Source organism: Magnolia sinica, chromosome 2 (assembly GCF_029962835.1).
Source record: "Magnolia sinica isolate HGM2019 chromosome 2, MsV1, whole genome shotgun sequence".
NCBI classification, from domain to species: Eukaryota; Viridiplantae; Streptophyta; class Magnoliopsida; order Magnoliales; family Magnoliaceae; genus Magnolia; species Magnolia sinica.
Genome location: NC_080574.1, coordinates 97,763,858 through 97,778,180, shown reverse-complemented (window position 1 = coordinate 97,778,180; position 14,323 = coordinate 97,763,858). Strand labels below are relative to the sequence as shown.

The window sequence follows — 14,323 nt, the reverse complement described above, 5'->3', positions numbered from 1 at the left end:
GCTCAAGGTTACGGAAAATCTGTGTGGATTACGTAAAATTGAGGTGGTTTCTGGATTCTTCCAACTCAATGCGAAAATTGGAGTTGCAGAACTATAAATAGGAGTCCCTAGGATGTTCCTATGCATCTTCTAGGATTTGAGGAGTGGAGCAAAAGGGTGGAGCTGCCATACGGGAGTTATTCTTCTTCTTCTTTAGTTGGTCTTTTTGTTTTGTTTAAGAGTTCTTAGTTCAATCATGTCTATGGTTGGCTAAACCTATTAGTTAGGGCTAAGAGGTGAAGCTTGTAACTTGATTGGGATGTTTGCTTTGTTTTGATTCATGTTTTGTTGAACTCTCTTGGATTCTAGTTCTTTATTAAGGAATACTTTTAGTGTTTAATGGTTTGTTGTGACAAATTATAATAGATTTGTAATTACTTGGAATATCTTCTTTTCTTAAATTCAGATTATGATATTAGTAAGTCCCGTTATTCACCATCATCCCGTGGGCATGGTAAGGTGACAGAATCCTTCCTAATCTTCATAAATCTCTTATGATTGGTTGTGGGGTTATTATATCCTATTGTTTTCCATCATCTCATGGGCATGATTTGGTGATGGAATCACTTCCAATCCTCACAAACTCTCATCCATTGAGACTAGATTCATGAGAAGTTTAGAGATTCAATTATCTCTCTTTCCAATTGGATAGGATAGGACTTCAATTTTAGTTGGATTTCCTGAATCAAGCAAGGTAGCTCCCTAGTTGCTACAAGTGGATCCTTAGAACCATAGTTCCCACCTTTAAATTTATTAGTTCTAATTACTTTATTAACAATTATTCCCTCTAGAATTTCAGAATAAGGTTTACATCTTTTTCTAATTCTTCTTCTAGTTACTTTCATAAATGTACAAGTTCAGTCCCTATGGATTCGACCCCGGTCTCACCGAGATTATTACTACATCGCAACCCTACACTTGGGGTTGTGAACAATTTCCCTGTAGAAGAAGGGCTCGCAGGGTCCTCGGCTAAGGAGGAAGAGGAGGAGAAAGGACCCGTGGAGTTCATCTTGAAGGAGGCCGATGTTGAGTTTGAAATATTGCATATTTTCCCCTATTTATAACATGATTTTATAAACATGATAGTGCTTAATAGATTTAATTATGCATGTTTTCATGTGCAAGGTAATTTCGAGAGCTACCATCATCTCCTTAGCATGGTAGGGTGATGGAATCCCTTCCAATCATCGTAATTCTCATCCATTGAGAATTAGGTCAATGAAAAGTTTAGATTTCATTTAAATTGCTTTATCTTCAAATTGGATAGGATAGGACTCCAATTCCAGTTGTGTTCCTGGAATTAAGAAAGGTATCATCTTCATAGCTACAAGTGGATCCTTGGCACCCTAGTTCCCACCTTTAAATTCATAAATTTTAATCAGCAATATTCACCATTACTCTCAATTATTTAGATTTCAATTTAGATCTTTTTATAATTCTAGTTGTAGTTATTTTCAGAATGCGTACAAGTTTAGTCCTTGTGGATTTGACCTCGATCTTACCAAGTTATTACTACATCGTGAACCTACACTTGGGGTTGTGAACAAGTTTTCGGTGCCATTGCCATGGATTACGGATATATTTTTCTGGAATTAATTGGTATTAGAATTTGGTTAAGATTAGGGTTTATTTTTCTACTATGTTTTTAGGATAGGATTTTTTCTGAAATTATTTTAAAAATGTAACATTGTTTTTTGTTTTGTAGGATCCTAACATAGCAACTCTTATTCGTAATTTTGTTCCAACCCTCTCTCTCTTATCTTTTATAGATCTCTTATTTGTTTTAGTTTTTTTACTTTTCATTTTAGGCCCAGTTGTTTAGTTACTTGAGGGTTGAGAGTGTTTCTTGCCCAAGTAGGTCTGTGATAACACTACGTCTTTTGAATGAAGGAGGATTAGTTGAATGGTTGCCTATCCATCACAGGATTAGACACCACTTGAGACCCTCTAGGTCAATAGAAGTGATGTTGGTAAATCAACTGCAACCTCTAGTGAAGGAAGTTCAAGATGAAAATGAGGTGTAAAATGCACCCCGCCTCGTACTCTATGAGATTATTTACAACAGGCGGGGGTGAGTACACCTTCCTGTATAATATTTCCATTGAATGCATGAACTATAAATATTAAACTAGGAGTAATTCAACTCATCCCTAAGTTTCATGGACTAGAATTTGAAAGTCCATAGTTGCATATGAAAGAGTTTGATGAAATCATATATACATTACACTTCCTAAACATGTCTGAAGACACAGTTAGACTAAAATTATTTCCTTTATCTTTGAAAGAAAAGGCTAAGTTGTGGTTACATTCCTTAAGACCAAGGTCCATTGGCACATAGGCTGAGATAAAAGCGAATTCCTTAAAAAGTTCCTCCCCTATCATAAAACAAATACCTTAAGGAAAGTAATCATGATTTTTGTGTAAAGAGAGAATGAGACCTTCCAATGTTGGGAGTGATTTAAGGATCTCATCAATTCATGTTCACAACATGGCTACGAAACATGGTGGATAATAAGCTTTTTCTATGAGAGATTAACCTCACCCATGCACTAATTTGTGGAGATGATGTGTAATTAGGAATTCATGAATAAGAAAGCCGATGATGCGTAGGAATATTTTGATAAACTTGCTGAAAATGTGCAATCATGGGATACCTTTTCAAGAATTACCACTTCTAAGCCTACTCAATCAAAGGAAAGGGGAGGAATTTATGTTCTATAAGAGGAAGATGATATAAATGCAAGAGTGACCAAACTCACTAGAAAAGTTGAGGCCATGGAACTTAAAAAGGTAGAACCTGAAAAGACTGCGGAAGTTGTTTGTGGTATTTGTACTTGTAACATACAACTGAGAAATGCCCAACAATTCCTGCTTTTAAAGAGATATTGAATGAGAAATCAAATGCTGTAAATAACTATTAAAAACCTTTCAGTGCACCCATCTCAAATACATATAACTCAAGCTGGAGGAACCATCCAAACTTCAGTTGGAGGAATAGACAAACAACTACTCCTCAAGGGATCCTAAACCAATTTCTGAATCAAAGGAAGCCTCAAGAGGATCCGGTCTTAAAACATATATAAAACCAAGAGCTTTTTAATCATGGTATGCTGCAAGCCTTTCAAGACCTTACAAAGGCCATATAAGGGCTTAGAACAAAAAATTTGATTGGAGAGAAAGGGATTATGCCGGCTCAGCCTCCCCCCAACCCAAAATAATAATATGAAATCAGTGACCCAAGATCTTCAAAATAGATGGAGCAAGCTAAGTCTATCACCACTCTTAAGAGTGGGAAGACAATTGACAAATCTATTCCAGTGAGGGCTAAAAATCTTAGGGACCCGGAAATAGATGAGAATGATAGACCTAGCAATGCTCCACATGGGTTAGAACCAAAACCTCAAAGTAAGCTATTCACAACTCCAAGTGTAGGGTCGCGATGTAATAATAATCTCGGTAAGACTGAGGTCGAATCCATAGGGATTGAACTTGTACGTTTCTGAAAATAACTAGAATTAGAACTAAAAGAAGATGTGAATCTAATTTTAAAATAATTGAGAGAGTAATTATGATTAAAGTAATTAAAACTTGTAAATTTAAAGGTGGGAACTAGGGTGCCAAGGATCCACTTGTAGCTCTTTGGACGCTATCTTACTTTTATTCAAAAAGCACAATTGAAATTGGAGTCTTATCCTATCCAATTAGAAGATAAAGCAATTTAAATCAAATTTGAACTTTTTTTAACCAAATTCTCAATGGAGGAGAATTGTGAAGGTTGAAAGGTATTCCATCACCAAACCATGCCCATGACAAACAACGGGATTTATCAATTCCATAATCTCAAAATAGGAAGAAGAAGATACTCAAAGCTATTGTAGATTTATTGTAATTTAAGTCATAATAAACCATTAAAAATTAAAAGTATTCCTTAAAAATCAAATTAAAATCCATGAAGTTCAATATAAACATGAATCAAGGCAAAGAAGACATCCCAATCATGCTACAAGCTTCACGTCTTAACCCTAGCTAAGAGGTTTAGCCAACTATAGACATGATTGAACCAAATCTCTTAAATAAAGCACAAAAACAACGAAAGAAGAAGAAAAACTCTTCGCGATGACTTGTCCACCCTTTTGTTTCACTCCTCAAACCTTAGAAGATGCCTAGGAACAGCCTAGGGATTCCTATTTATAGTTGTGTCACACCCTCTTACGAACTAACCTTGAAAATTCGCAAACCGACCTTAGAACCACCTCAAATTTACTTAGTCTGTGTAATGTCTACGTAACCTTTGACAGTCGAAGAAAATCTTTGACGAGTAAAAGGAAATCTTCGATGAGTCGAGGATCATGCAAATTTTAAAAGATAATGTTGCTGGACTTCAAGGCGAAGTTTGTTCGACTAGTCAAGGCAGAGCTTAGACTGGTCGAAGCAGGGCTTAGGCTAGTCAAAAATCATTTAGTTTCCTTAGATCTTTGGCATATGAATTATTCAATCTTGGTCTCCCAAGATCCATCCTTTGCTTTGGTGATTCTTGAGCATTAAATCCATGCTTTTAACGTTCTTTTCAATTCAAGCTCTCAGATTCACCTTGCAACACAAACATGTATAAAATATACCATTAAACAGTATTTTGTGTATAAAACCAAGATATAAGCAGGGGAAAATATGCAATATTTGACACTCAACACACTCCCCAACCAACATTTTACTAGTCTCGAGCAAAAACATGCGTGAAATAATCCTTAATTCTCAATGTTCAAATCCTTTTTCAGAAATCAATCCATTGTGCAATCAAGTATAAGTAGGTAGATTGAAGGTGAGAAAATGAGGTTTTGAAAACCTAGAGTCGAATCATAGAAGCAACCTATCAAATCGAATCTTTATCAATTATATCAGAGTTTAAGTTTATATACCAACTTTTTCAATGTGCTCAGTGAAAATCAACTTATTTCTCATAAACATGCTATCTTTTCATCATGTTAGCCATGCTCATCATTTCAAGATTGGTTAGAAACTTAAGTGCTAATTCCGAACTTATCCCATTTTCTTTCTTTTTCTAGTTTTTGATTTAATATCGACAACCATTAAGATTCATTTAATCTTTTCAAAATTTTTCATCTTGTTCAAACTTTTTTAGTCATTTCACCATACATGACCTTTTTGTCGATCTCTTATTTTTTGATTGGTCCTTTTTTCTTTTAAGGTGGATAAAATTCTCTAAACTCAATTCTCAATATTTGTCAATGATCATCATACTAGCAATCAGAAAATCTAATACTGTTCATAGAAAGCAATTTGAACGTGTCTTGTGATTTGAATTAACATGATATTCAAACTTCCCCTTAATCAATTGAGTGTAAGAACCATAAGTGATAGGCTACTTGGTTGATCAAACTCTAATAACTCAAAATTCACTTGTTATCTTATCATACTCAAAACATTCTTAAGTATACAAACTTTTTTTTTTCGAAATAAGTTTTTACTTGAAAAATTAAAAAAACAAATCAACAAATTTTGCTCAAAAACTAAGAAAGTACTAATTAGTTTACTTAATCCACCCCCAACCTAAAATCTACATTATCCTCAATGTAAAAGATATAAGCATGTAATGCACATGAGGCAACAAAAAGAAAAGAGAAGTGATGAAAAGGTAATACCTGAAGAAGGAGAATTTACGTTATTTCAAGGATCTCAGCGTGAAGATGAGTTAGCCAAAACACCAAAACAAATGGAAAGAAAACTATCTTAATCCTAAATTCTTTAAAAGCAAACTATCCTAGTCATGCAAGCAGTAAACCTAACTACACCTCCATCAAACTTGGAGGTCAATCCTGGTAAACAGGATCATTTAGAGGTATGGATATATTGTATGAATGAAATTTCTCAACAAATAGCTTTAAACTATGTCCATTCACTTTAAAAGCATTCCCATTGTTTGGATTCTTTATCTTAATGGCCCCATGAGGATAGACATTCGTAATAATGAAATGGTTGGTCCAACAAGATCGAAGTTTACTCAAAAAGAGATGTAAACAAGAATTGTATAAAAGGACCTTATGACCTGGTGTAAATGATTTTCAAAGAATGTATTGGTCATGAAACACCTTCATCCTCTCCTTTTAAATTCTTCAGTTCTCGTATGCATCATTTTGGATTTCTTTAAGTTCATTCAACTGAAGTTTGCGCAGTGAGCCAGTGTTGTCCAAATTGAAGTTCAGATTTTTAATAGCCTAATAGGCTCTATGTTCTAACTCCACAGGTATGTGGCAAGCTTTCCCATAAAAAAGTCTAAAGAGAGACATTCCAATAGGGGTCTTAAATGTAATACGGTAAGCCCATAAAGTATCAATCAAGCGGATTGACCAATCCTTGCAATCAAGGTTAACCGTTTTTTTCAAAATGTGTTTGATCTCCCTATTAGAAATCTCAGCTTGCCCACTTGTTTGTGGGTGGTATGGAGTGCTTACCTTGTAAGAGATGTCATATTTCTTCATTAAGTTTACAAATGACCTATTATAGAAGTGTGAACCTCCATCACTAATGATGGCTCGAGGCGTTCACCGAGAAACGATATTTTCTTTTAAGAATCTAATGACCATTTGATGGTCATTGTTCCAGTACGGGATCGCTTCAACCCATATAGTGACATAGTCTACTGCTAGTAAAATATATACATTCTCATAGGATTGGGGGAATGGTCCCATGAAATCGATGCCCCAACAATTACATGCTTCAATGATCAAAACGAGGTTCAAAGGCATCATATTTCAATGGGACAATGCTCCCAATTTCTTACAATGCTCGTAAGCTTTGCAAATCTCATGAGTATCCTTGAACATAGTGGGCCAGTAAAAGCCGCATTGCAGGGTTTTGGCCATGGTCTTTTTAGCAGAAAAGTGAACACCATAGGCCTGAGAGTGACAAGAGGAGATGACACTATGGTGTTCATTGTCTGGCACACATCTCCTTAGAATCTTCTCTGGGTAATATTTAAATAAATATGGATCATCCCAAAAGAATTTTCATACCTCGGCGAAGAATTTCTTTTTATCTTGTGTAGTCCAATATGTGGGTGTGAAACCAGTGGCAAGATAATTAGTAATATCAACAAACCAAGGTAAGTAGGAGAGTTTAAATAGTTGTTTGTTAGGGAACATGTCGTTTATGGGTGTTGTCTCAAAGGAGTTAGGGAGATCAAGGTGTGAAAGATGGTCAGCCACTACATTCTCTACTCCCTTTTTATCTTTTATTTCCAAATCAAATTCGTAGAGTAGGAGGATCTATCTTATCTAGTGGGGCTTAGCATTATTCTTAGAAAGAACATACTTAAAACTGCATGATCAATGAGGATGATGCTCTTAGATCCAATCAAGTAGGATCTAAATTTGTCTAAAGCGAATACTACGGCTAAGAGTTCCTTTTCCGTAGTAGAGTAATTCACTTGGGCAAGATTTAGAGTTCTACTTGCATAATGAATAACATAGGGCTTCTTTTCTTCTCTCTGGCCTAACACTTCCTCAATAACATAGTCAGATGCATCACACATAATTTTATAAGGCATGCTCCAATCAGGTGGTTGCATGATAGGTGCAGTAGTTAACATGCCCTTGAGCTTAGAAAAAACTTCTTGGCATTGCTCAGTCCACTCGCGTGGTACATCCTTTTAAAGTAGATTGCATAAAGGACAAGAGAAGTACTAATGTCCTTTATGAATCTCCTGTAAAATTCTGCGTGTCCTAAAAAGGATCGACGTCACGTATGTTCTTGTGTGGAGGTAGATTAGAGATAAGGTCAATTTTAGCCATATCTAACTCAATTCACTTGGACGAGATGATATGTCCAATAAAAATTTCCTTACAAATCATGAAGTGACACTTCTCCCAATTAAGTACCAAATTCTTTTCCTCACATCGCTTCAGCATATTTTTTAAAGTTTTCAAGCATTCGCTGAAGGATGGATCAAAGATAGAGAAATTGTCCATGAAGACCTCTAAATATTACCCCACCATATCAGAAAAAATACTCAACATGCATCGCTGAAAAGTGGCGGGAGCATTACATAGTCCGAATGGCATCCTTTCGTAAGTAAAGGTGCCAAAGGGGCATGTGAATGTGATCTTTTCTTGATTTTCAAGGGCTTCCTCTATATTGTTGTACCCTGAATACCGTCAAGGAAGTAATAGTACGAGAGACTAGCTAGCCTTTCTAAAATTTGATCAATGAGCAGCAAAAGTGGTCCTTTCTCGTGACGGTATTCAATTTCCTGTAGTCAATGCACATTCTCCAACCAGTAGTAACTCTAGTTGGCACGAGTTCATTGTTAGTATTGGCTCCAATGGTGATTTTGGGCTTTTTAGGAACCACCTTAGTTGGACTCACCCATTCACTATCAGATATAAGGTATCTGATACCTACATCCAATAGTTTAAGTACCTCAGCCTTAACCACTTCCTTCATGTTTGGATTTAATCTACGTTGTGGTTGTTGGGAGGTTTTTGCATTATCCTCTAGATAAAAGCTCTAAGTACAAATCAAAGGGTTAATTCCTTTAAGGTCTGCAATTGACCATTAAAGGGCTCCTTTATGTTCAATGAGAGTAAAGATAAGCATACTCTACTATTCTTGCTCAAGGTGGGAAGAAATACTACCGGGTATGTCTCATCTTGACCTAAATAGGCATATTTCAAATGAGAGGGTAAAGGTATTAGGTCAACCTTTAGTGCTTTGAAGCTAGACGGTAGAGGCACTACATTAGTTTGGGCAATTCTTTATGTTGTGGCCTCCATCGGTTAGTTTCAAGTACCGACACAATATCAAGCATGGTATTCATCTCTCTAATTGTATCATCATCTAAATTGGGGGAGTGTGCCAAGCACGTCTATAAAGGGTCAGAGGATAAAGTCAGAAGAGTTTCATCTTCTATGAAAGAATCAATCATGTTAATGTCATAGGCATCATCATCATCCTCTGCCTGTCTGCTCATATTGAAAAAGATATTGAGCTCCAATGTCATATTTTCAAAAGACAAATTCATGACTCTATTCCTACAATTAATTATTGCATTTGATGTGGCAAGGAATGGGCAACCAAGAATGACTGGAATTTGAGTGCTCATGTCCATGATGGGTTGAGTATCTAAGATAATAAAATCTATTGGGTAGTAGAATTTGTTAATCTGGACCAATACATCCTCAATTATCCCTCTCGGTACATGGACTGAGCAATCAATAAGTTGTAATGTGGTCTGGGCAGGTTCTAATTTACCTAACTCATCTGTTCGTAGACCAAGTAGGGGATCAGATTTACTCTTGCTCCTAAGTCAAGAAGTGCGTGCTCAATCCAGTAGTTCCCAATTACACAAGTGATGGTTGGGCTACTAGGATCTTTGTACTTTTGTGGCACATCTTGTCTTAGGATGACACTCACTTTTTCTGTTAAAAAGTTTTTCTTTTGAATATTTTGCAGTCTTTTGGTAATGCATAGATCTTTGAGAAATTTAGCATATGAAGGTATTTGTTTAACGACATCTAGTAGAGGAATGTTGACCTTCACTTATTTAAGAACTTCTAGAATGTCTTGAGAGTTAGAGAGAGGTTTTGGTGCAATCAACCATTGAGAAAATGGAGCAAACTGCTTGCCTTAAGGTTCGAGTTTTAATTCTTGTGGAGCAATGCTAGATCCATCATTGTTGTCTTCTTTCGGGTCCTTGGGCATTTTAGGCCTAACTAGAATGGCTTTGTTAATGGGATTCCCACTCCTAAGTGTGGTGATAGATTTAGCTTGCTCCATCTGACTTGAAGAGCTTGGGTCACTAACCTCGTATTGTGGTTTTGGATTGGGGAGAGTTTGGGCCGGAAGGGTCCCCTTTTCCCCAATTGATTTGTTTGCCTCAAGCCCTTGTATTGCCTTTGTAAGGTTTTAAAAGGCTTTGAGCATACCCTGATTAAAAAGATCTTAATTTTTGATATGTTTTAAGACCTTATCCTCTTGAAGTTTCCCTTGATTTAAGAATTGGTTAGGGAATCCTTAAGGAGTAGCAGTTTGTCTGTTCCTCAAACTGAAGTTTGGATGACTTCTCCAACTAGGATTGTATGTTGAAGTAGGTCCACTGAAAGGTCTTTGGTAATTATTCACAACATTAGATTGATCATTCAGTACCTCTTGAAAAGTAGATATTGTTGGATAATTTTCAGTTGTGTGAATGTTGCAAGCACAAATACCGTAAACAGTTTCCTTAGCCTTATCCTTCTTAAGTTCTATGGCCTCAAGTTTTCTTTTGAGATTATCCACTTTAGCATTTATGTCATCGTCCTCTTTCAGAAGATATATTTTGCCCCTCTTCTTTGATTGAGTAGGCTTAGAAGTGGTGCTAGATTTTAGGGAGAATCCTATGATTGTGTGTTTCTAGCAAGCTTATTAAAATAATCCCACACATCATCGACCTCTTTGCTCATGAATTCCCCATTGCACATTATCTCGTCCATTTGGCGCATGGAAGATGTTAGCCCATTGTGGAAAAAACTTGTTATGCGCCACGTTTCAAAACCTTGTTGTGGGCATGAACTGACAAGATCCTTGAACCGCTCCCAATATTAGAAGAATGTTTCATCATCCCTTTGGGCGAAGTTCATGATCGATTTTCTAAGGGTGTTCGGCTTATGATATGGGAAGAGTTTCTTTATGAACTCCCTTGTCATGTCATTTCATCTACCAATAGATCGTGAACATAGTGAATGCAACCACTCCTTAGCTTTCTCTTTCAAAGAGAAGGGAAAGAGTTTTAAACTAACCATATCCTCAGACACGTTGGGAAAATATAAAGTGGCTATGATCTCATCAAACTCTTTCAAGTTTAGGTATGGATTTTCATATTCAAGTCCATGGAATTTTGGAAGGAGTTTGATCACTCTTAGCTTGATATCCATATGTCCTGTATTTTATATAAAAACCATGCATGAAGGTGTGCTCACTCCCGCTGGTTGTAAATAGTTTTATAGACTATGAGGCGTGGGTAATTAATGCACCTCCTTTTCATCCTGAATTTTCTCAACCCAAGGTTGAAGTGTGTTTGGAGGTTGATTGGCAGCCATAACTTCAGTTAACTCTAAGGATCTCTGGTCGTGTTTAATCTTGTGATGGATATGCAACCCTTTGATTAGTCCTCCTTCACTCAAGAGACGTCGAGTGTTGTCACAGACCTACTTGGGCATGAAACACTCTTAGCCCTCAATTTCAGAATCTAACCTAACCCTAAAAAGAAAGAAACCTAAGACAATTAAGAAATTTAGAAAATAAAGGGAGAGAATTAGAAAGAGGTTACCACATTGGAAGTTTCTATGTTAAGATCCTATAAAATAGAAAAACAAGTAAGTTTCTAAAAATAAATCAGGAAAATTCTAACCAAAAAATAGAAAATAAATAATCCTAATCTTAACCTAATTCCAAAAACTAATTAATCTCAGAAAAATGCAACCGTTAGTCCCTGGCAAAGGTGCCATAAACTTGTTTACAACCTCAAGTGTAGGGTCGTGATGTAGTAATAATCTCATTAAGATCGAGGTCGAATCTACAGGGTCCGAACTTGTATGTTTCTTAAATTAATTAGAACTAGAAGTAGAAGAATATGTGAATCTAATTATGAAGTAATTGAGAGAGCAATTGTGGTTAAAGTAATTAAAACTTGTAAATTTAAAGGTGGGAACTAGGGTGCCAAGGATCCACTTGTAGCTCTTGGGATGCTACCTTACTTTGATTCAAAAAGCACAATTGGAATTGGAGTCCTATCCTATCCAATTGGAAAATAAAGCAATTTAAATCAAATTTGAACTTTCATTGACCTAATTCTCAATGGAGGAGAATTGTGAAGGTTGGAAGGGATTCCGTCACCAAACAATGCCCATGAGACGATGGCAAACAATGGGATTTACCAATCCTACAATCTCAAAATAGGAAGAAGAAGATACTCAAAGCTATTGCAGATCTATTACAATTTGAGTCACAACAAACCATTAAAAACTAAAAGTATTCCTTAAAAAAACACGAAGTTCAACATAAACATGAATCAAAACAAAGAAAACATCCCAATAATGCTACAAGCTTCACCTCTTTCCCTTATCTAAGTGGTTTAGCCAACCATAGACATGATTAAACTAAAGTCTCTTAAATAAAACATGAAAATAACTAAGGAAGAGGAAGAAAAACTTGTCGCGATGGCTTCTCCGCCCTTTTATTCCACTCCTTAAACCTAGAAGATGCTTAGGAAGATCCTAGGGACTCCTATTTATAGTTGTACCACACCCTCTTGCGAATCGACCTTAAAAATTCACAAACTGACCTTGGAACCACCTTAAATTTATGAAGTCCATGTGCTGTCTGCATAACATTCAATAAGTCAAGGATAGCGTGAATTTTAAAAGATAATGTTGCTAGAGTTCGAGTCGAAGTTTCTTCGACTAGTCAGGCAGAGCTTACACTGGTCGAAGTAGGGCTTAAGTTAGTTGAAAATCACTTGGTTTCCTTAGATATTTGGCATATGAAATATTCAATATTGATCTCTTAGATTCATCCTTTGCTTTGGTAATTCTTGAGCATCAAATCCATGCTTTTAACATTCTTTTCAATCCAAGCTCTCAAATTCACCTTGCAACACAAACATGTATAAAATATACCATTAAGTAGTATTATGTGCATAAAACCAAGATATAAGCGGGGGAAAATATGCAATATTTGACACTCAACATTAGCCGATTGCGTCATTCCTTCAACGGTTGATTGCACCAAAACCTCTCTCTAACTCTTAGGATATTCTAGAGGTTCTTAAGCAAGTGAAGGTCAATATCCCTCTATTGGATGTTGTTAAACAAATCCCTTCATATGCCAAATTTTTGAAAGATTTATGTATGACCAAAAGATAACAAAACGTACAAAAGAAAATCTTTTTCACAAAAAAGGTGAGTGCCATCCTCAAGCAAGATGTGCCACAAAAATACAAAAATCTCGGTAGCCCAACCATCACTTGTGTAATTGGGAACCACCGGATTAAGCACATACTTCTTGACTTGAGGACTAGTGTAAATCTGATCCCTTATTCAGTTTATGAACAATTGGGTCTAGGTGAATTAAAACCCACCCAGACCACATTACAACTTACCGATCGCTCAGTTCATGTACCGAGAAGGATGATTGAGGATGTGTTGGTTGAAGTTGATAAATTCTACTATCCAGTAGATTTTATTGTCCTTAATACTCAACCCATCATAGATGTGAGCACTCAAATACCCATCATTCTTGGTCTCCCATGCCTTGCTACATCAATAATTGTAGGAATGGAATTATGAATTTATCTTTCAAAACTATGACATTGGAGCTCAACATCTTTTTCAACATGAACAAACGTCAGAGGATGATGACAATACTCATGACATTAACATGATCAATTCTTTTGTACAAGATAGAGCACTCCCGACTCTATACTCTGACACTCTAGAGACGTGCTTGTCCCACTCACCTAATTTAGATGATAACATGATTAGGGAGATGAATGTCTTTCTTGATGCTACGCCAATACTCGAAATTAAATGGTGGAGGCCACAATTTGAAAAATTGCTCCAAACTGATGCAATGCCTCTACTGTCTAACCTGAAAGCACTGAACCATGACTTAAAAGCTTTGCTCGCTGATCTTAAATATGTCAATTTAGGTGAAGATGAGACATACCCAATGGTGATCTCTTCCCACCTTGAGAAAGAACATGAGAGTGTACTCATTTCCACTCTCATTGAGCATGAAGGAGCTCTTGGATGATCGATAGTGGACCTCAAGGGAATTGACCATTTGATTTGTACTCACCACATCCATCTGGAGGATAATGAGAAAACCTCGCGACAACTACAACATCGACTCAATCCAAGTGTGAAAGAAGTGGTTAAGGCTGAGGTAATTAAGTTTTTAGATGTGGGTATCATATACCCTATATCCAGCAATCAATGGGTGAGTCCAATTTAAGTAGTTCCTAAGATGTCTGGAATCACCATCATAGCCAATGAAGACAATGAACTCATGCCAATTAGAGTTATTAATGGTTGGAGAATGTGCATTGACTATAGAAAGTTGAATATCGTTACAAGGAAGGACCATTTTTCTTTACTCTTCATTGATCAAATTTTGGAAAGGCTGGCCGATCACTCTTACTATTGCTTCATTGACGGATATTCAGGCTACAATCAGATAGAGATAGCCCTTGAAAATCAAGAGAAGACAACATTCACATGTCTCTTTGGCA

The 14,323-nt window shown here is 36.4% G+C and overlaps 1 non-coding gene across 1 annotated transcript; it reads left to right on the top strand.

The window, feature by feature from the left end:
* The first annotated feature begins 10,584 nt into the window (after positions 1 to 10,584).
* LOC131238306 (small nucleolar RNA R71) lies at positions 10,585 to 10,691 on the top strand. The gene has a single exon (XR_009167709.1). It is a non-coding gene; the product is annotated as a small nucleolar RNA R71 (small nucleolar RNA).
* The last annotated feature ends 3,632 nt before the right edge of the window (positions 10,692 to 14,323 follow it).